The 21,297-nt window shown below is 45.5% G+C and overlaps 1 long non-coding RNA gene across 1 annotated transcript in view; it reads left to right on the plus strand.

Moving 5' to 3' along the window:
* Positions 1 to 21,087, plus strand: part of LOC138744020 (uncharacterized) — an 84,739-nt gene extending 63,652 nt beyond the window's left edge. Inside the window, exons 3-4 of the long non-coding RNA XR_011345198.1 lie at positions 14,908 to 15,052; positions 20,316 to 21,087. This is a non-coding gene — a long non-coding RNA (uncharacterized lncRNA). The remainder of the gene's footprint in view (positions 1 to 14,907; positions 15,053 to 20,315) is intronic.
* The last annotated feature ends 210 nt before the right edge of the window (positions 21,088 to 21,297 follow it).

Raw genomic sequence — 21,297 nt, forward strand, 5'->3', positions numbered from 1 at the left:
TTCCTCATTTCAAGTAACATATGGGTGCAGAGGACTTGTGGAGACAGATCTGTCATTGGATTAATCACGGGCCTGGGGGCTGACGGTCTCACATCAGGCCGTAGGCTGCTGGAGATGGGCTTGTGGGAAACAGGGTATCAGGGCTGGTATATGTGAGGGTGCTTGTTGGCAAGCAGGGGTTCTGAAGGGCTTGGGTTCTGACAGCTCCCTGATCTTATCGGGGGTCCAGAGCTAAGGGCCGTGGAGGGAAGCTCAGATGCCAGGAGCTTGGGTTCACTGCCTTTTGTCGACAGAGGTTTCAGGGGCTCAGGATTTCAGATTTATTGTCCGTACATACATGGCATCACATACAAACCTGAGATTCTTTTATCCTGGGGGCCAGGCCAAATGACCACTTAGGGGTAGTGGGTAAAAAAAACTACACAATGTACACATGTAAACAAATAAACAAATGTAAACAACTGAGTGTGGAATACAGAGAGGAGAAAAAATAAACCATAAAAGTGAGAGTCCTTGAATGAGTCCCTGATTGAGTTTGTTGTTGAGGAGTCTGATGTTCCTGAACCTGATGGTATGTCTTGTGGCCAAGGAATGTTTAGTAAACAGTGTGCGCAAAAATTCCCCCCCCCCCCCCACCCCCGTGACAGAAGTATGTACGCACTGAATGCTTGTGTAAATATAAACGTGAAATTGTATCCAGATAATTTTGGCGCAGCCGATCTCTCATGGCGAATAAAAGTGTATTGGCATGTTTTAATATAATACAAGTATAATTCACTACTTGTTTAACTGACTAACTAGTTAACTGACTAACTTGTTTAACTGACTAACTAGTTAACAGAAACAGCTGAGATTATTTTTCAGTAAGTGCAATTATTAATCTCTACATTATTTTAGGTGCCTAACCTTTTGTGCACACATTAATTTCCTTTGTGCGCTAGTTGTGAAACATGTGTGTGCACACACGTGCACAGCTTAGAGGGAACAATGTTTGTGGCACACGCCTCTTTCTTGATGGCAGCAGCGAGAACAGAGTATGTGCAGGGTTGTGTGGATCTTTGATGATCGGTGCTGTCCAATGACAGCGTTCCCTGTAGATGTTCTCGATGGTGGGATGGGGTTTGCCTGCGATGTCCTGGGCTTGGTCAGTGGTGTTAGAGGAGGTGGCGGAATCCATGGAAACTTGATGTCTCTGAAGGGACTCTCTTTTTCACTTTGATAGGGGCACTGAACAAGTGGCACTTATTTGTTTGTCTTTTTGGGGCAAAGAAAAGTAAACAATAAAGGGTACTTGATCTTAAATATAAGATTTAAAGATTTTTAAATGTCTTATTTGGTCTGATGCTGTACAGTAGTAAATGCAGGTAAAGTTTAAAAATGGATATATAAAGTACACAAAATGGCCAGTGGGAGGGGGAGACCAAAACTACTAGGCCTGAAGGAGACATGAGGGAGAACTTCCCCAAAGAGGTTGGTGGGTACATGAATAAAGAGGTGGAGATGGGGACAATTATGACATTTAAAAGACTTTACAGAGCTATATGGATAGGAAGGTTTGGAGTCATATCGGCCAAACACTGGCAAATGAGACTTGCTCAGGTAAGCAGGCTGGTCAGCATGGATGATTTGAGCCGAAGTGGCCTCTTTCCATGCTTGAGAACTCGATGCCTCTATAGATCTCATGGTATTTATGATCTGAGCATTGTTTGGTATGAAGGAGTTCTCTCCACAGCTCCTGGACAGTATTTAGAAGGTGCGTGATACTCTTTTCTTCTATATCCTTCACAAGTGTGTTCAAAAGTACTTCTCTCACCACCCTCAATACACAAGCATGCTGGAGAAATCAGCAGATCAAGCTGCATCCAAAGGAATTAAGGGGAACCAATGCTTCAGATTAAACAAAGGGCTCAAAATATTGATTACCCTTTACTTCCTGTGGGTGTTGCGTGACCTGCTGAGTTTCTCCAGCACATTTGCGAACTGCTCTTGACCCCACCAACTGTAGATTTCTTTGTTTAACTCTCTCACTGGGCAGAGGAAGGCACCCAGCGGGAGCAAGGCCGAGGGGGCATTTGAAAACAAAGGTGAACCTTTTGAAGCATTGGCTTTGTCAACCAGAAGCCAGTGTACGTTAGAGTGCGTGGATGAGGGGTGGTACTGGCTCTTCCCCACAATTCAAATTGTGATGACGACAAGAGTTTATAGTCACGTTCCTCATTACAATATGCAAACACCCTGAAACTCTTGCTTGCTGCAGCCACACAGGCAACGAACAATAAATGTGAATTAATTTACCATCTGAGAACAATAAACAATAATAAATAATATGGATAAATATTCACAGTTGCAATGTGCAAAAGAAAAGTGATATTACAATAGTTTTTTTTTGCCCTGGACTAGTGCCATTATTTGAGTAGTGTAGGAAGTTCAAGAGCCTGATAGCTGTTGGAAGAAACTGTTCTTGAACCTAGAGGTGCTGATCTTCAGGCTTCTGTACCTTCTGCCTTAAAGGTAGTATCAAGAAGATAATGTGACCCGGTTGATGGGAATCCTCTGTCATGTTGGCCTCACATCGATGTTTCCAACAAATGGGAGGTCAGAACCTGCGATGACCCAGTTATGTTTGCTATCTTCTGCGTTTGAGTTTCCTACATGATTTCTGTTGGGTAGAAAGCATGAAGCAACTCCAGGCAAGTTAACAGCAGACTTACACCTCCATAATGAAAACATGCTGCGGTCATAAATATTCGGAACAGCTCCCAGCATAAATTGGAGAGCGACACAGTTATGAACTATAATGAGGAAAAGCAGACATTAACTTCAACAGCTCCATACAGCAGGTAGTGGTGGTTAAACCTGATGAGATCAATACAGCTCTTCAGAAAGAGCATAATGGATCCCTATTATCTTTTAATCTTTGCCAGGCAGAGTTAGGAGGCTGTCAGTAATTAGAGAGGGTGTTTGCTTTGAGTGACCTTGGTCTCAACTTATTATTGGTCCTTTTTCATCTTCCCACTCAGTGATAATACATGAGAATCCTTTTGAGGCTTTATTAAAATGGAAGTAGTGACTTTGTACCCGGTTATGAATGATGCGTGTCTCCTGTGTGACTGAGAGCCAATTGGTATGCCTGGGCTAAGAGTGCGATGCCGTGACCTTCCCTGTCACTCCCAATTCGCTCAGCAGGAGACATGCTTATAAATGTGGCTGCAAGCAGTGCAGAGGGGGGCTTACATTTCCTCTCTCCTTGTCCCTCATCCTCCCCTCCTTCTCTCTCTCTTTCCCCCTCTTCCTCTCTCTCCCTCTTTAACTCTTTCTCCCCCTCCTCACTCTCCCCCTCAATACTGCCCCTCCTACAGTGGGAGCCCCACTCAGTACTGCTCCTTCCACAGTTGTGGGTAAGGGATTTGAACCCATATCATTAACTCAGACACGGCCTTGCTTCAGCAATATGCGGGTGATAATCTCCCAAGGTTTAACTATTTTGAGCACCACAGCAATAAATAAATGATATCCTGTGATGTTGGTGATGCTGTGATGTGATATTGTTCCTTTCCATCTCTCCCTTTCTCTCTCCCCCTCCCATTCTTTGTTAACCCTTATCCCGCTTCTTTTCCATTCACTTTCCCTCTCTCTCTCTCCCTCCCTCTTTTCCCCATTCCTCATTTTCTCCCTCCGCCTTCCCCACTCTCCCTTCCTCTCTTATATCTCCCTCTCTCTTTTCCCCTATCCCTCTCCTTCTCTCTATCTCCTCCTCTCCCTCTTAATCTATTTGACATAAGCAGTGAGTGTTCAGCTGCCTGCGGACTGCTGGAGATAATAAATGGTTTATCAACAGCTTTGCCGTCCCAAACCACTGCACAGGAGCAACATCACATCACATCATTTATTTATTGCTGGGGTGGTCAAAATATTTAAATGTTGGGAGATTATCACCTGCATATTGCTGAAACAAGGTGATAACCCACATATTCTTGAAACTGGGCTGTTTCTGAGCGTGCATGATGTGAGTTCAACTCTTTGGCGGATTGCCAGGAAGTCAGTTCGTGAAGCATCCGGGGATTTCTGTTCATAGCTCTGCTATATCATCATCCAGATAGAGGACTCGTATCTTGGATTCTCGTTTTGACGTTGGGTATAAGGGATGGGACGCTCTGAGGAGGACGGAGTTAGCATGACTTCATTCAACCTGAGACTTGGCCTCTCCTGTTGTGGTCTAGTTTGTTTTTCATAAATGTGCCAGACCCATCTTCTGAAAGACCTGGACCCTGCAGGAGTCATGCTGGGCCAGAGACTTCAATGACCCCTGTGGCCAGGAATTCTTTCACATCATTGGAAGACAAGAATACGGTCATGACACTTGTCCCGAACTATCACAGTTGGAAAAGGAACAAAGGCACAATGTGAAAATGCAGGGGAAAGCTGTGATTTGCCTATGGACCGTGAAGGCAGTGGGCCAAGTCACAAGTTGAATTGATTCATGGACTCACCAGCCACTTGTCACTTCAGTGGCTTGGTTGAGACTGTGTTTTACGGAGATATGGAATGTGCGAGGGTGCAGCCTCTACTCCCATGCTTGAAGAAGATGGTCCTCTCATTCTGGCTGCATTTCAGGCCCATACACCTGATGTTTGGGCACCCGGTATGGAGAAGGAAGAGTCGCTTGAGGGTTGTCCTCATCGGTCTGGTACTAGGCCGTCCATGGGACCAGGCAGTGGGCAGTCAAAAGTTCAACGGGCTGACTGCATACCTCTCTTCTGAGGACACCGTGTATCCCTGGAGAAGGAGCACTCAGTGCTCATGGGCAATTCGGAGGGTCTCTGGGAATGGTTTGCCCCACCAATGGTTTGGCAGTATCAATGGAGACAATCGTGTTTCAATTTGTAAATTATGTTTTGTGTGAATAACCTGAATTGTAGATGTCACTTGTCAGAGTGCTACTGGTACCATGTAGCCCAGTATGACCTGCTGTATGGTGGGGTGGTAGGCGGAAGGTGGTGAGACGCCCTGCAGGATGAAAAACAAGACTTGTCAAAGGGCAGTCAAACACTCTCGTAGGGTCAACGGCCATTTAGCAAACACGTGCCATGAAAGTGCAGAAAGAGCATCCCTTGCATCTCAGCTTGATCTGGTCATTCACTGCAACAGAACATCCCCCAGCCGTCTGAGGCCTCACCGTGCCACTGGATCTGGGAAGAGATGTTGAGAGGGTAGGTCTGGACCTGTACAACCTCTACTCACCCAAAATCCATTCATTTCTAAGGAGTGGGGTATCCTCATATCAAAGCCCACAAACTGACTGAAAGGAACCATTATCATTCTATGGGATGGATCGCCAGAAAAGACTATTGTAGTACTTGTAACTTTTGGATTAAGAAAAATAATAAGAGGGGCGGTGTTGATTTAATGCCAAAACGGGAAAAAAAAGTGGCAGTGCAGAAGTCACCATCGGTCTGCATCACTGGGACAATAAATGATGTAAGAGAGTGTGTGTGTGTGTGTGTGGGAGTGTGTGTGTGGGAGTGTGTGTGGGAGAGAGTGTGTGTGTGTGTGTGTGTGTGTGTGTGGGAGTGTGTGTGTGGGAGTGTGTGTGTGGGAGTGTGTGTGTGGGAGTGTGTGTGGGAGAGAGTGTGTGTGTGTGTGTGTGTGTGTGGGAGTGTGTGTGTGGGAGTGTGTGTGTGTGTGTGTGTGTGGGAGTGTGTGTGTGGGAGTGTGTGTGTGGGAGTGTGTGTGGGAGAGAGAGTGTGTGTGTGTGTGTGTGTGTGTGTGTGTGGGAGTGTGTGTGTGTGTGTGGGAGTGTGTGTGGGAGAGAGTGTGTGTGTGTGTGTGTGTGTGGGAGTGTGTGTGTGGGAGTGTGTGTGGGAGAGAGAGTGTGTGTGTGTGTGTGTGGGAGTGTGTGTGTGTGGGAGTGTTGTGTGTGTGTGTGTGTGTAGGAGTGTGTGTGTGTGTGCGAGTGTGTGTGTGGGAGTGTGTGTGTGTGTGTGTGGGAGTGTGTGTGTGTGTGGGAGTGTGTGTGTGGGAGTGTGTGTGGGAGAGAGTGTGTGTGTGTGTGTGTGTGTGGGAGTGTGTGTGTGTGTGTGGGAGTGTGTGTGTGTGTGTGAGTGTGTGTGTGGGAGTGTGTGTGTGTGTGTGGGAGTGTGTGTGTGTGTGGGAGTGTGTGTGTGTGTGGGAGTGTGTGTGTGTGTGTGTGTGAGTGTGTGTGTGGGAGTGTGTGTGTGTGTGTGTGGGAGTGTGTGTGTGTGTGTGTGTGTGTGTGTGGGAGTGTGTGTGTGTGTGGGGGAGAGTGTGTGTGTGTGTGGGAGTGTGTGTGTGTGTTGGAGTGTGTGTGTGTGTGTGTGTGTGTGGGAGTGTGTGTGTGTGTGTGTGTGGGGGGGGGGAGTGTGTGTGTGTGTGTGTGTGTGTGTGGGAGTGTGTGTGTGTGAGTGTGTGTGTGGGAGTGTGTGTGTGTGTGTGTGGGAGTGTGTGTGTGTGTGTGTGGGAGTGTGTGTGTGTGTGTGTGTGTGTGGGAGTGTGTGTGTGTGGGAGTGTGTGTGTGTGTGTGTGTGTGTGTGTGTGTGTGTGTGTGTGTGTGAGTACTTGCACAGACCTTTTGTTCAGAAGAAGTCGGCCTGCTTGTGACTAAACCACTGCTGTCTTCAGCTAAGCATTTCAAGCAATTAGCTGGCAGTTTGCCAGGGCGTGTATACTTCGTCGTGGAACTGATGTCTTTCATCTAATTTGCTCGTTAAAAGTATAACATCAGTGACTCCACCTCTGGTTCATCACTGGTTAGCTCAATGGCAGGGTGTTGATGACTTTTCAATCACATCTTGAAGGCCTCATCTTCAAGGAGTTCAGGAGACTTTGGCGGATTGCCAGGGTCCCAGTTTGTGAAACATCTGGGGATTTTTGTTCATTGCCCTGTTATCTCATCATCTGGATAAAGGATTCACATCTCGGACTCTCATTTTGACATGGGGAATATGGGATGGTGTGTTCAGAAGAGGAATGAATTAGCACAAATTCAGTCATCGTGAGGCTTACCTTATCTTGTGTTGGACTATTGTTTTATACAATGGTCTAGTTTGTTTTTCGTAAATATGACTGGGCTCTACAGTAGTCATGTTGAACCAATGACTTAACTGACCCCTGTAGCCAGGAATTCTTTCTCATCAGTGGAAAACAAAAATGTGGTCATGATACTTGTCCCCAACTATCACCTCAGCCATTACAGCAAATTCGAAAACTGAGGGGAAATCCTTGTGTGTACTGGCTGGCCCGCCCTCCTGGTAACATCCTGTCCTTGATTCCTCCCTGGTCTCCCCCATGTGACCCAGCCCATAAAGGCCGAGTTCACTCTCCCTCTCCTCACTTTCCCTAGCCTGGACCCGGGCCAGCAGTCTCTTGTATAATAAAGCCTATTATTCCCCTCAATCTTTGTCTCCGTAATTATTGGGGCAACTGGTAGCACCCAACAATTTATTATACAAGAATTTGAAGGTCTCCAGTAATGGAAAAGTTGCTGCACCCCAAACGGCTAGAAGAAGATCCCCAAGTCCCGGGTACATCAGTACTCTTCGAACAGTGGGTGAACTGTTTTAATAATTTCCTCGACGCCGCTGCTGAGGTGGTCAACTCCAACAAAAAGAAGTTGCAGACCCTACAGGCACGAGTCAGCCAGAGGGCCTTCCTGGCCATCCAAAGCAGTGTGACCTATGATGAAGCGATGGCTAAGCTACGGGTCCTGTACAAGCCGAAAGTGAACGAGGTCTACTCCCATTACCTGCTGGCGCCCCGAAAACAACAGCCTGGTGAGTCTGATGAAGAGTTTGTCCAATCCTTAGTCACACTGGGAAAAGACTGTCTGGGGAACCCCACGGCCACGATATCGTTGACCCAGTGGAAGATCTGATCTGAGATCCCTGCGTGTCGGGATTGAGGTCGGATTATATCCGACAACGACTCCTCAAGGAGGACCAACTCCCGCTTAAAAAGGTGATCAATCTGATCAGGACTTTAGACTCGGCCCAGCACCACCCAGTGTCGATCGCGGGCCTACCACGTACATCCCACCACGAGGGCCGTCGTCCTGGGACTCAGCGTCGGGGGTTACCGACCCAACCATGGCTGCGATAACGCCGTCTGCATCATCGAGATGCAACTTCTACGGGCAGGCTAGGCACGTGAGACGCCTCTGCCCCGCGAGAGGAGCCACGTGCTCGGGGTGCGGGAAGAAGGGCCATTACCAAAAGGTCTGCAGGTCCCGATCCCTGTCTGGGAGCAGTGCGGCGTGTGTGCCAGAGGTGCTTCTGGTTCTGAATGCATGCACGGTGAGGGGGGTGCCATCTTATTGGCTACTGTTCCCAACCTCTACACCACAGCCTTCCGCGCCGATGACGTCACTTGCATTCGCCACGACTCCACTTCCTCCTTCTTCTCCAACAAGTACTGTGTGGTCAACATGGAGGTTGCCATCTTGGGCGGGCCTCCCCACCGACAACACAGACAGAGAAATGCCTGTCCAGGCATTGGTTACACTGAACCAAGCTAGCCCTCACCCGATCTCGAACTCCATGATGCAGACTGAAGTGAATGGGCATAAGACGAATTGCCTTTTTGATAGCAGCAGTACTGAAAGTTTTGTAAACTCAATGACCCCCTGGACGCCCTATCCTGAGGGACATGCGCCAGAGCGCATCTCGACTGCCTCCAGACCCTGCACAATAATCTGTGCTATCCTGGAGTCATGAGGCTGTACCACTTTGTTAAGACTCGGAACCTCCCGTACTCCGTAGAGGACATCCGGTCCATGACCAGTCGATGCCAGACCTGTGCCGAGTGTAAGCCACAGTTCCAGCAGCCAGAAAAGGCACACCTCATTAAGGCCACATGCCCCTTTGAACGACAGTGTCGATTTCAAGGGCCCCCTCCCAACCTCAAATAAGAATGCCTACTTTCTGACGATGGTGGACGAATTCTCCAGGTTCCCCTTTGCTATCCTCTGCCCGGATATGACCTCGGCGACAGTTATTAAGGTGCTGCGCAGCATCTTCACCCTGTTCAGGTACCCCGACTATATTCATAGAGACCGGGGGACCTCGTTCATGAGTGAGGAGCTGTGACAGTACTTCCTGGCCAGAGGCATAGCCACCAGCAGGACCACCAGCTATAACCCCAGGGGTAATGGCCAGGTGGAAAGGGAGAACAGCACAGTCTGGAAGGCGGTGCTCCTAGCCCTCAGGTCCAAAGACATGCCAGTGTCCCGCTGGCAGGACGTTCTGTCCAAGGCTCTCCATGCCATCCAGTCATTGCTATGCACCGCTACTATCACCACCCCGCATGAATGCCTCTTTGCTTTCCCTAGGAGATTGGCGAATGGTTCATCCATCCCTCCCTGGCTGGCAACCCCAGGGCCGGTTCTGCTTCGGAAGCACATCAGGGGCCATAAGACGGACCCACTGGTTGAAGTGGTGCACCTCATACATGCCAATCCCCAATACGCATTTGTGAGGTACCCAGATAGCCACAAGGACATCTGTGCCGATATGAGACCTGGCGAGGGCCGAAGACCCAGAAACTGCCTTGCCGACCATTGACCACACCGCAGATCCAATCGTGCTACACCAGAGCACAACCCTGGAGTCCGAGCTGCTTGCCTTGCCACCGGACGTCCAGGAATCTACCCCCCTGCAAGGCAGTGGACCCCCCCATCACCCCGGGAGTCCTCCACCAGCACCCCGACCGACGGTTTCTGCTGAAGATTCTCCCCCGACTGTTAGATGAGATGTGGAAACTCAATCCCATCTCCTATTTCAGTCGGGATGTCAGGGATTTCTAGCAATGTGAAATGTTCATTATCATTAAATCTTGGAATCCAGGTTTGCCTAATGTATCCACAACTTCATCTGGCCTCATGTTCATTGTCCCTGGTGCCTTTTGAGATATATGTAGGTAGCATAAAGGAAGAAACCTATTTCTACATAAGTTGCCGTGAACATAGAACTGTACCTAAATCTCAGCTGCTTGCACATGATCCATATCCCTCCATCCCCTGTGTATTCATGTATCTATGTCTTATACACTTCCATTGCTCCAACCACTATCCCTGGCAACCTGTCTCACTACTCTCTTGCATAAAAAAAACTTGATCTACTCAACCCCTAGATTTTCTACCCTCCACCTTAGACACACGTCCTCTGGTGCTTTTACCCTGGGGAAAGATTCTGACTGCCCACGTCATGAATGCCTCTCATAATTTTATAAACTTCTATTAGGTCTCCCCTCAGTCTCTGACGCACCAGAGAAGGCAACCCAAGTTTGATCAACCTCTCCCATAGCAATGTGATGTGACATGCTGCCTGGAAGGGTGATGAAGCACACTGAATGAAACTCTTTGAAGGAAATTGATGAAGAAAGGGAAAGTTTTCAGCCAGTGAGGAAAGAACAGGCAGAGTTCTTTTACAAAGAATGTGGATGAGTCAACATTTCCAGCCAACAACATTTCCTAGAACTGCAGGGCAGCACTCCACTACTGCCCCGACAGAAAGGACATGTTCCCTTTCTGTCCACCTTGATATCATGAATATTTTTCTGGTATGGCACGTCAATGGAGAGTGCAAAAGGCCTTTACTCCATTCCAAATGATCTCTCTCTGTGAAGGTATACTTACTTCTTGTACTATATATGGAATGTCTGCTGGTCTACTCGTAAAATAACTATCACTGCATTTTCAATACATGTGACAAAAAATTGAACTTGAATTTGAACTTGGTCAGAATGGACCAGTTGGGCTGAATGGTCTGTTCCCATACTGCATCGCTCTGCGACTTTATGACTCTATTCTCTGCACCACATCCAAAGTGAGTACAAGATGTCCTAAATAAGGAGACCAGAACATTAAATGCCACGTCAAGCTTGTCACAGCACACAACAGGCTCGTTCTCCTGACTTATCCATGCTGGCCAATTCTGGATTGGTGCCCTTTGCCGACATATGGCCCATATCCTTCTAAACCCTTTTTGTCCAAGAATCTGTCCCAATGTGTCTTGAACACTGAAATTGAGCCCGCTTCTAAAGCTTCCTCTGTCAGCTTGTTCTGGATACAGATTAGGCTCTGAGTGAAAAAGTTATGCCTCAGATCTCTATTAAACCTCTTCCCTCTCACCTTAAATCTATGCCCTATAGTTTTACAAAAATGACTACGAGAATTCACTTTATCTATGTCACTCATGGATTTCTAAACCTCGTTGAGGTCACCCTTCAGTCTCCAACATTCTACAGAATAAAAACCCAGCCTATCCAATCTCTCCCTATAACTCAAATATTTCAATTAACCACCACATTTCTATATTTTACTAAAGTCTAACCAAGTAAATTACAAACAATAGCAATGCTTCTCATTGGGCCTTCAATGAGATAAAAAGAGTTGACTAACTTAATAGAGTTGTATAAGATTATGAGAAACACCTTTTTCCTAGGGTAGCAATGGTCAATACCAGAGGACATCTGGTTAAGAAGAGAGGATAATGTTTTGGGGAGTGTGGTGAGTGTCTTGTAACTCTATAAACTGTAATGTCTGTTAGAGTTGTCCTGCTAGACAGGCTGTAGAAAAAGCCTCATGTTTCCAGTTATAACATGACAAAAAAACTTGAAAATTAAATGAACATTTCCACGTTTCCCACATTTTGGATATTCTTTACCTCATGGACTAATCCTCAACGGATTCTTGGACAATGTCCCTTTTGTTCAGCTCACACTGCTTTGAGGCAAAATTAAATCAGTTTTGCTGAAGATTCATTATTCTACCTGTTTCTCTCTCACAGAAGCTGCCTGGCCTGCTAAGTGTTTCATCATTTTCTGATTCCCAGCATGTACTTCTGCAAATATGACATTAAGTAAAGATGGGTGAATCTTGGTCAGGTCACAAAGTGGAGAAGATTGGGAAAAAAATTTTTGGAGTGGTGGTTCCTGGCAGCTGAAGGCATAGCTACTAAGAATAAAGAAATTAAACAGGGGAAAATGTGTGACGGCTGAGGAAGAGAATCCTTCCTGGGAGAAGGCAATGAGGGCTGAGAGGCAGTGAGACTTGTGCCTGGATGAGGCACTGCCATTCGTGGAACAGGTGCAAGCTGGGGCTTCCTCTAATTGGTACAGAGCCTGTGTTAGTCAGAGATGTTTCATGGAAAGAAATGGGTCAAATGTAGGCAAATAAATGAAGTCATGTGAGGTCAGACAACAAGCCTTGAATTTCACATTGCTCATTTCCCAATCCACATCAAGTCAAGTCAAGCCTATTAGCATCTGATTGTGCAAGTACAACCCAATCAAACAGTGTTCTCCGGTCCTTGGTGCAAAAACATGCAGACACACAACCAGACATAACACATATACAGATCAACAATACACATGCAGGACAAGCCTTCATTTATCCAAATAAATAAGTAAATAAATAAAGATTGTTTCATGTAAATAAGAGCTTTGGATGGATAGTGTGAGCCGTTCAGCTTTCTCATTGCCCTTGAGAAGAAGCTGTTCCTCAGCCTGGTGGTGCTGGCTCTGATCCTCCTATATCTCTTTCCTGATGGGAACAGCTGAAAGATGCTGTGTGTGAGGTAGAAGGCTTTTATGTACTCTCTTTAGACAACGATCCCAGTAAATCATCTCGATGGGGGTGGGAGACTCTGGTGATCCTCTCTGCTGCTCTTATGGATTGAATCCAATCCATATCAGTGGTATGGAGGTGGAGATAGTCATCAGCTTTAAGTTTTGAGGAGTAAGCATCTCCAGAGATGTCCTGGTCTACTCATGGCCATCTAATGGTCCAGAAAGTGCACCAGCACCTTTGCTTCCTCAGAAGTTTGAGGAACCTTGGTGTGTCACCTGCATCGGTTAACAACTCCTACAAATGTAGTACTAGAACCATCTTCTCAGGGTGCATCTCTGAATGGGATTGAAAACGGCTGCAAGAAACTGCAGAGGGTTATGAATGGGGCTCTCACCCCCATCAACTCCATCCACATTTACCATTCCCTTGGAAAGCAGCCAGCATATTAAAAGACTCATCCTGGCCTGGCCATACTCCCTCCTCTGGTCAGGATTCACAAGTGTGAGATCACGCACTGTCAGAATCAAGGACCGTTTCTTATCAGGCTCCTGAATGAACCTCACAATTGTTAAACTGCCTTCGCTCCATACCAGCAGACCTCTCTCTCTGCAACTCCACACTTCTGTACTCTGTTACTTGCTGAACTACGCATGGTTTGTCTAGCTGGATTGCTCACAAAAGAAACTTAGTCACTGCATCTTGGTACATGGGGCAAGAAGATTGATCCAGAGAAAGGTCAGAGGGATATGGGCTGAATGGGGCGGGGGGGGGGGGTTGGTTTGGTCACTGTGGACATGTTGAGCTGAAGAACTTGTTTCTATGCTGTAAAACTATGAGTTAATTTCATGCCTTTTTGGGCAAACTATTCCATGCAGTTTTTTTTTGCAACATATGACTTATATTTTATCCCTCAAAACAAATTGGAAATTTAATTAAAAATAATTTTGACCATGTAATTTTGTTTTGTAGATATCTGATTTGGGATTTTTTTTTGATGATACATGCAACTTTTTTGTATTTTTTTCCCTTCTTGAATCAATGAATCAGTAATCAAATGTCTTTGAGATACTCTGCTGGACAGATGCTGGGGACAGAACTGCATGGGGAGCCAGTTCTTGGTCGCGAGGGCACTCAAGTTCCAGGCAAAGCTGGCGAATGAAAATGAGACCATTCGGAGTGGAAAAAGGAAGAGTTTGCAAGTCAGAGGTGACATTTTCATTCCTTGGCAGCTTCTCGACATTCCTGGCAAGATGAGCATTTATTACCCACCCCCAAAGGCCTTAAGCTGGGTGGCTTGCTGTGGATAATTTCAAAGTTAAGAATCAAACATATATTGTTCAAGATATAGGGGAAGTATCCACCAGTTAGATTAGAACCAAATGCTTCCTGTAACAACCCAACAGTTAAATATCATATTTCAGATTTCCTGTCAGAGTGCATACATCACATACAATCCTGAGATTCTTTTACCTGCGGGGGAGGCAGAATTACCACTTATTGGCAATGCAAGAAAACCTGACTCAATGTACACAGGTAAACAAATAAAGAAATGCAAACAAACTGTTAGAGTGAGAGAAAAGAAAGTCCTTATTGAGTTTGCTGTTGAGCTGTCTTATGGCGGAGAACTAGCAGGTGCTCCTGAACCTGGTAGTGCAAGCCTTGCGGCACCTATTCCTCTTTCATAGGTATCACTGGTAATTATTCTAGAAATGCTTGCCCAACTAAATCTAAATTCACTGGGTGCGTGGTAGGATCGTTACGATGAGAACATCGTGGGAAAAGCAAGTGAGGCGATGAAATGAGATGCAAGTTTATTGTCATATACATCAGTAAAATGTGCAATGTACACATGGACTGAAATTCAAACTTGCTTCAGCCACACAGGTGCATAAGTTGCGCCAACGACAATCATATACATTAAGTTACCACAATGTGCCAAGGCAGAAAAGGAGACACTAAATATCAAAGGATAGATAAATAAATATTCACATTTGCAGTTAAGTGCAAGAGAAAAAGTAACAGATCAGCAGTTCAGATAGATCTGTGCGTAGTGAAGGGAAATTCCTTCTTGGGCGTGGTTATTGAATTGAATTGCATCGAAAGAGGAAAGCTTTGTTTTGTTACCCAGGCAAGTCAACTTCTTCATCATACAGCGGGTAGTTGAAGAAACAAAACATAGTATTACAAAAGGGGACAAAGGAGGAGCCACGTGTGAGCCATGATCTTACACTAATGGTGTAGTCAAGAATCTAATAACAGAAACAAAGAAACTATCCTTGAATCTGGAGTTGTGTGATTCCAAATATGTATCTGTTTAAATTTAGAGGAACAGTACTGTACAGAACAGGCCCGTCCAGCCCACGAGCCTTCGGCATCCAAATACACCCATGTGACCCATTAACCTATCAAGCCCCTGTATGTCGTTGGAACGAGGAAGGAAACCGGAGATCCCAGAGGAAACCAATGCAGGTCACAGGAAGAGCTTTCAATCTCCTTGCAGACAGTGGCGGATTTGAGCCTGGGTCGCTGGTGCTGTAATACTGCCGAACTAACCATTATGCTAATTGTGCCACCCTCTCCTTGCCAGACACTGCCAGATTAAATGGACAAACTCCCTGCTGCACAAGGTGGAACAATCACCGGTTTCTTTGGTAACCCATCTCAGATCTGAGCATGCTCAAAATGATTATTGAATACAGGCTCTTCAGGCCAACTTCCAAGCTGACCATGCCGCCCATTGGAGCTCACCCCATTTGCCTATACTTGGCCCATATCCCTCTAACCCATTCCTATCCCTGCACCTGTCCAAATGTTATAATTGGCCCTTCCTCTGCCCGTTCGCTCCATATACCCACCACACTAAAGGCAGGTGTCCTTTTGCACAAGCTAAACATGTATTCTTTAGAGCTGAGAAAGGGTCTTGACAGGCTGGATGTGAAGAAGATATTTCCTCTTCTGGGAGCACATGGAACTGGGGGTGGAAACTGTTTAAAAGTGAATGGTGTCTGACTGAAGACAGTGAAGCAAAGAATAGGACAGCATAGAAGCAGGCTCTTTGGCCCATCTAGTCTATGGTGAGGCATTTTTAATTTTCTCAAAGGAACTCGACAATGAAAGCAGAGTCCTCAAATACTTTTAATGGCAAGGGAGGTAGATTTACAATAAGAAAAAGTTTATGGGCAATTTAAGAAAGTGAAATTGAAGTTAAAATACTGTCATCAGCCTCCCCTCCTCTCCAAACTGCCCCACCACTCCCAGATTCTACCTGCCCTCATTATACCAGTATCATCACCCGATTTCAGCCTTTTCCCAATTACACTCTGTAAGATTCATCTTATTCCACCCAACTCCTCTGTTTTACTTGCTTCTCTCTCCCTTTGACTGGCACCTGCCAATAAACGGCTTTTGTCCATCACCCTTTACCCCTTCCTGTTTCACCAATTTCCACCCTCCCCCCCCCCACTGTCCTACCCCTCCCACTCTGGCCTCACTATATTGGTCATCTCCCCTCTGCACCCTCAGAGTTGGTGAAGGATTTGCATTCAAAACCAACCATTCTCTTTCTCCCATTGATGTTGCTTGACCTGCTGAGTTCCTCCTCCAGCAGGTAGTGCTTTGCTTTGAGACTCCATTTGCTTTTCCACTTCTTAGCCAATGCCTGAAATGAAACCCAGCAAAATTGTCCCATAATGCGAGCTGTTCAAAGTGAATGTTCCCCTCATCAAACTCCTGGGTGGAATCCTGAAGCGGGGACAGAAATTTCATCCCTGTCAGTGAACCCATCACCAACGAATTAATCTTTAACAGTTGGGAGGTTCGTCAGTATTTGTGTTTCCATTTGAACCTTATTGTGAAATTCCGATTTAGACAATAAAGCTTTTTGAAGTGGTTTAGTTTGGTCTGTCAAGCAAGACAAGCCCCATAAAACAATCCCACAACCCCAGCACCTCTGTGACTAGCCTTTGTGTTATAGCTGGTCTCTCCTTGATCAACAATCCTTTTAAAAAAAACAAATCCCCTGCCTTCAATCTGTTAAACTGTCACTGTTTAACAGACTCACAGTTACTTAAATTACCTTGAATAATTCAGGCACATTAAGTTTCGGGTATTTATTGTTCCTCATTCATTGTGAAATTGATTTATATTCAGGAGGAAGCAACATGTAAATCACATGTCTTGCAGTGTGTGAAGCACAAGGAGTCTTCGGATGGAAAATAGAGTGTCTGAGATTTCAAAAAGGTTTTCTATTTGACTACCATTTGGAAGACCAGGACAGGCCAGGAGATTTCAGTGGTAATAGAAAAAGGTGCAGGAGGAGGCTATTTGGCCCTTCAAGCCTCTTCCACTCTTCAAAATAATCATGGCTGATCATCTTGATTCAGCATCTCAATTGTGTCCACTTTCAAAAAAGATAAACCCTCCTGGATAGGAATGTACAACGAGTGAGATTGTTGCTGTAGTCACACATGTACGTAAGATACATCATCTACAATGCTATGAATTAAATGATCAGAAAACTAAAACTGTGGTCATAAATATAAAAGGATAGATAAATAATAAATAGAAAAGTATGGGTAAAAAAGGAAGGCAGGCAGCATGCTCAGTGTAGCAGGTCAGCACAGCCTATTACAGGGCTTGAATCTGCTGCTGTCTGTAGGTTTCCCCGTGTCTGCGTGGGTTTCCTTCGGGTGCACTAGTTGCCTCCCATGTTCCAAAGACGTAGGTCAGTAGTTTAATTGACCACATGGGTGTATTTGGGCAACATGAGTTCATGGGCTGGAAGGGTCTGTTACTAGGTTAATGGTCACATACGTGTATTGGGCAGACTGTGCTGTATCTCTAAATTTAAACCAAATATTCACGGTTAGTGCAATTAAAAAAAAATTCATTTCAAAACTGCATCAGATCTTCTTGAATCTGGAGGTGCCTCATTGCTCCAGTGACCCTGCTTCAGTCCTGACCCCTGATGCTCCCCTCTGATCCCATCAGATTCCCCTGTAAGGTCTCTGGTCAAAGATGAGTGGATTGGGAAACAAGTTTTGTGGGTTCAAAGAGCAATGAGTCTGGACACAGGCTGAACACAGGAATGATTGTTGTTAAAACACATGTAAGGGGATCGCAACAGGGAAAACGCACGCTAGTACTCTCAATCACATGACACAGTATAATCAGTCACATTGGTCTTAACAATACTGATACTAGCAACTGCTTGCACTCATACAAGCACAGTACCACCCAGTCACATTGGACTTTTAATTAAAATCCCCGGAGTCGTAAGGGAGTGCTGCGTTTCCAACGGCATCACATGACCTCCCCCCCCACCAGTCACATTGGACTTAACTCTACCAAGACAAACAACTGCATACTGTTATGTCACAACCAGCAGCAAATGAAATTCACCGAGGCATTGTTATTTTTTATTTTAAACTACTAATAATATAACACATTAGTCAAATCAAACCCAACTATGTGTCAATGAATGTGTGTGAGTGAGAGTGTGTGTGTGTGTATGTGTTTGTGTGTGTGTGTGTGTGAGTGTGTGTGTGTGAGTGTGTGTGTGTGTGTGTGTGTGTGTGTGTGTGTGTGTGTGTGTGTGTGTGTGTATGTGTGTGTGGAGTGGTGGGGGGGGGAGGGGGAATACCCAAACCATTATAGTTTAGGCACAATTCTGGAAAGCTATTCCAAAGTTTTAAACTGATGCACAGAAGTAATCACAAAGGAGATAGGAGAGAATCAGTGACTGCCAAAAAACTCACAAATCCTCATCAAGTTTCTTCCAGAGAAATCTCCTTTCATATGAACAGTTGTCACCACTCCCCTTTTCCTTGCAAGCGTGACTTTCATGATGTGACCTTTCCTTTCATGGTGGGGATTCAACAATTCCCCTGACAGGGAGTATCAGCCTAATTGTCCATGATCGCACGGAGTCATTCCTGTTCAGTGTTCGATGAGATGGGTGCTGGTCATAAAAGTGCTGTTTCTTCAGTGTTCCACACACATGACTCTCTCTCCATCTGTGATCCTGGAAAAAGCACCCAATGTCCTTTCTCCTCCATAAAGTAGCCAATTTGGGTACAGCCTATACTGGCTGTTGCCACCCAGTCTTTCCAAAGATGTGAATGGTTGCAGCCTGTACTAGCCCTTAAAGTGAAACACACTAAATGAAACGAGAGCTCGTAATAATACAGGCTTATAACAACCAAGGACTTCAGTACGCTACCCATTGTTCCTTGTATGGCTTCAATGCTATCTACAACAGCTCCGATCCCTATGTAGTGAACACCTTACCAATGACTTCTCCAGCGCTGTCCACATTTCGCAGCTTGGAGCAAAGTTCATCTCAGGGTTGAGGTGCAAAAGAGAAAGAGCTACTCCACATGGTGGACTTTATAGATGGAGGGTCTAGCCCAAGTAATCACTGGGTGATTGAAGGGGCCAATGGTCAGGTGTGCACCAATAGGTGGGCAGAGTCCAACCAAATAGGTGATGCAACTTCCGACTAGGTTTCTGACGGAGAGGTCACATGACCCTCTATAATCCATACTACAGTTGGCCACTGTAACTTTCTGGGGTGCAGGTGAGTGGTGGTTCCAAAAGGAGTTTATTAGTAATGTGGATGAATGAATAAATGAAGAGTTTATTGTCATATACATAAGTACAATGCACAGATAGATTGAAAGTTCTCCTTACTGCAGATTTCTGGGTACATAAAACATAAAAGCAAAAATAACAAGAAAGAAGAAAAAAAAATAATTTTAATATGTTGGCTGTTGTTCCAAAAATGGTCTAAGCCAGTCATGCAGATAGATCTTTGGTGGTCTTAAGCTCATGTTATGATGAGGAGGGAAGTGCGCAGGATTTAAGAGCCTGATAGCAGTTAGAAAGAAACTGTTCTTGAATCCAATTAGAGGTGTAGAGAATAATGCACAGGAAAAACTAATGGGGAATGTAATTGCTCAGTCTCGATGGGCAGAAGTGGCCTCGATCTACCTCAGGAACATGAATGGTTTATCTGGTCATTTTCCTCCCAACTATTTCAGCAGGCAGGCGTTTTTCCACTGAGGTTGGATGAGACAAGAACTAGAAGGGATGGGTCAAATGTGAAAGGTGAAATGTTTAAGGGGAATATTTGGGGAACCACGGTTGACGCCGGGGGGGGGTGCATTGATGGGCACGCCCCCCTTGCGAGGTGCTGTACCCCCATACGCTTGTGGCCATTGCTTGCCATCAGACCCACCCCCACTCGCATCACTAGCATGTGTCAAATGACACTAGAGTGCAGCTTGACACATGGTAGTGACTCTCCATGCAATAAAATTTAAGTCCGCTTGGCAGGTAGGCCACCACCATCTCCCCCCCCCCCCCCACCACCAATGACCGAGACTATGACTGTCGGACTGTGCCCCACTCAGTCATCCTAATGCCCTCCTCTAACACTCGTCCTGGCACTGACCTTGGGGGGGGCGGGGCAGCATCTTCACTCTGAAGGTGGTGACAATGTGGAATGAGTGTGGGTGGATTTCAACATTTAAGAGAAGATTGGATTGGTACATGGATGGGAGAGGTGTGGAGGGCTATGGTTTGATGGGACTAGATGGGCCAAATGGCCTGCTTCTGTGCTGTAGCGTTCTATGGTTCAACTGTATATATTCTCAATAGTGAACATGGTTGCAAAATACCCATGTAATTCATTAACCATTTCTTTGTTTTTCATTAATATCCCTGCCAACAGGACTGACACTCATTGCGCTAGGTTTTTAAAGTATCGACAGAAACTCCCAAGTGTACCTTGACCAAGCAGTTCTGTACTTTTTACATCCTGAATTACCCTGATTGTTGGATTGGATGAAAGTGCAATGAAATGGGAATGATTCCACTCTGCAACCTTCTGCTGATGAGCTCGATACAACATTCTATGTGCGGAAGGAACGAGATGTCAGAAATGTGATGGCTGTTGTTCTAGTTAAATTGCCGTGAGTGACATTGAAAGAGGCGTGCACTAAATCAACACTGGACATAACAAGTGTTCCTCATTGTGATGTTCTGAAAGGGATCAAACAGCTTGCTGACACGTCCTTGCCCAAGTTTCGCTGTGAAGCGTGGCTCATTGTGGAGTAGTAGCGGCGATATGTCAATGTCTGCGGAGCACCATCCCAGCAGGAACTTCATCCATTCAGTGATGAATCAGGAGGAAAGATTAATTAAAGCAGAATAATAATGTGCCAATTAATGCTGATTATTTCAGATCAGTGAATTCTAACCTTAGTTCAGTTTTGGGTGTCCTGATCCCTGTCAGATTAAACTGTAGACAAAGCTGAAGGTGTCAGAGAGAGGATGGAAGAAGCATCATGGGCTCATTAGTTTGATGGCACCAACAGAAAGCAGTCTTTATCTTGTCTCTGATACTCACCTGCTAGATGGCAGGAATTTTACCCTGTAACTCTCACAAGGATTTGAGCAGTAAATGTAAAGGAACAGACTCAGCAGGTCAGGCTGCACCCATGGGTACCAAAAATATACTTTATTTACAATAAATTATTTGTAATACAAGAAAACAGTTCAATATTTCTTACATTCAAAGTGTCACTCATAGCGATACATTCTCATCAACGTACATTTTATATTGATCTCTCACTGCTACAACCACTCGTTGCTCCTACCTGTTGTCATTGGACCTACCTTGTCTCGAAAATAACAGGAAAAGTATATAGGGG

This window comes from Narcine bancroftii, chromosome 10 (assembly GCF_036971445.1).
Source record: "Narcine bancroftii isolate sNarBan1 chromosome 10, sNarBan1.hap1, whole genome shotgun sequence".
NCBI classification, from domain to species: Eukaryota; Metazoa; Chordata; class Chondrichthyes; order Torpediniformes; family Narcinidae; genus Narcine; species Narcine bancroftii.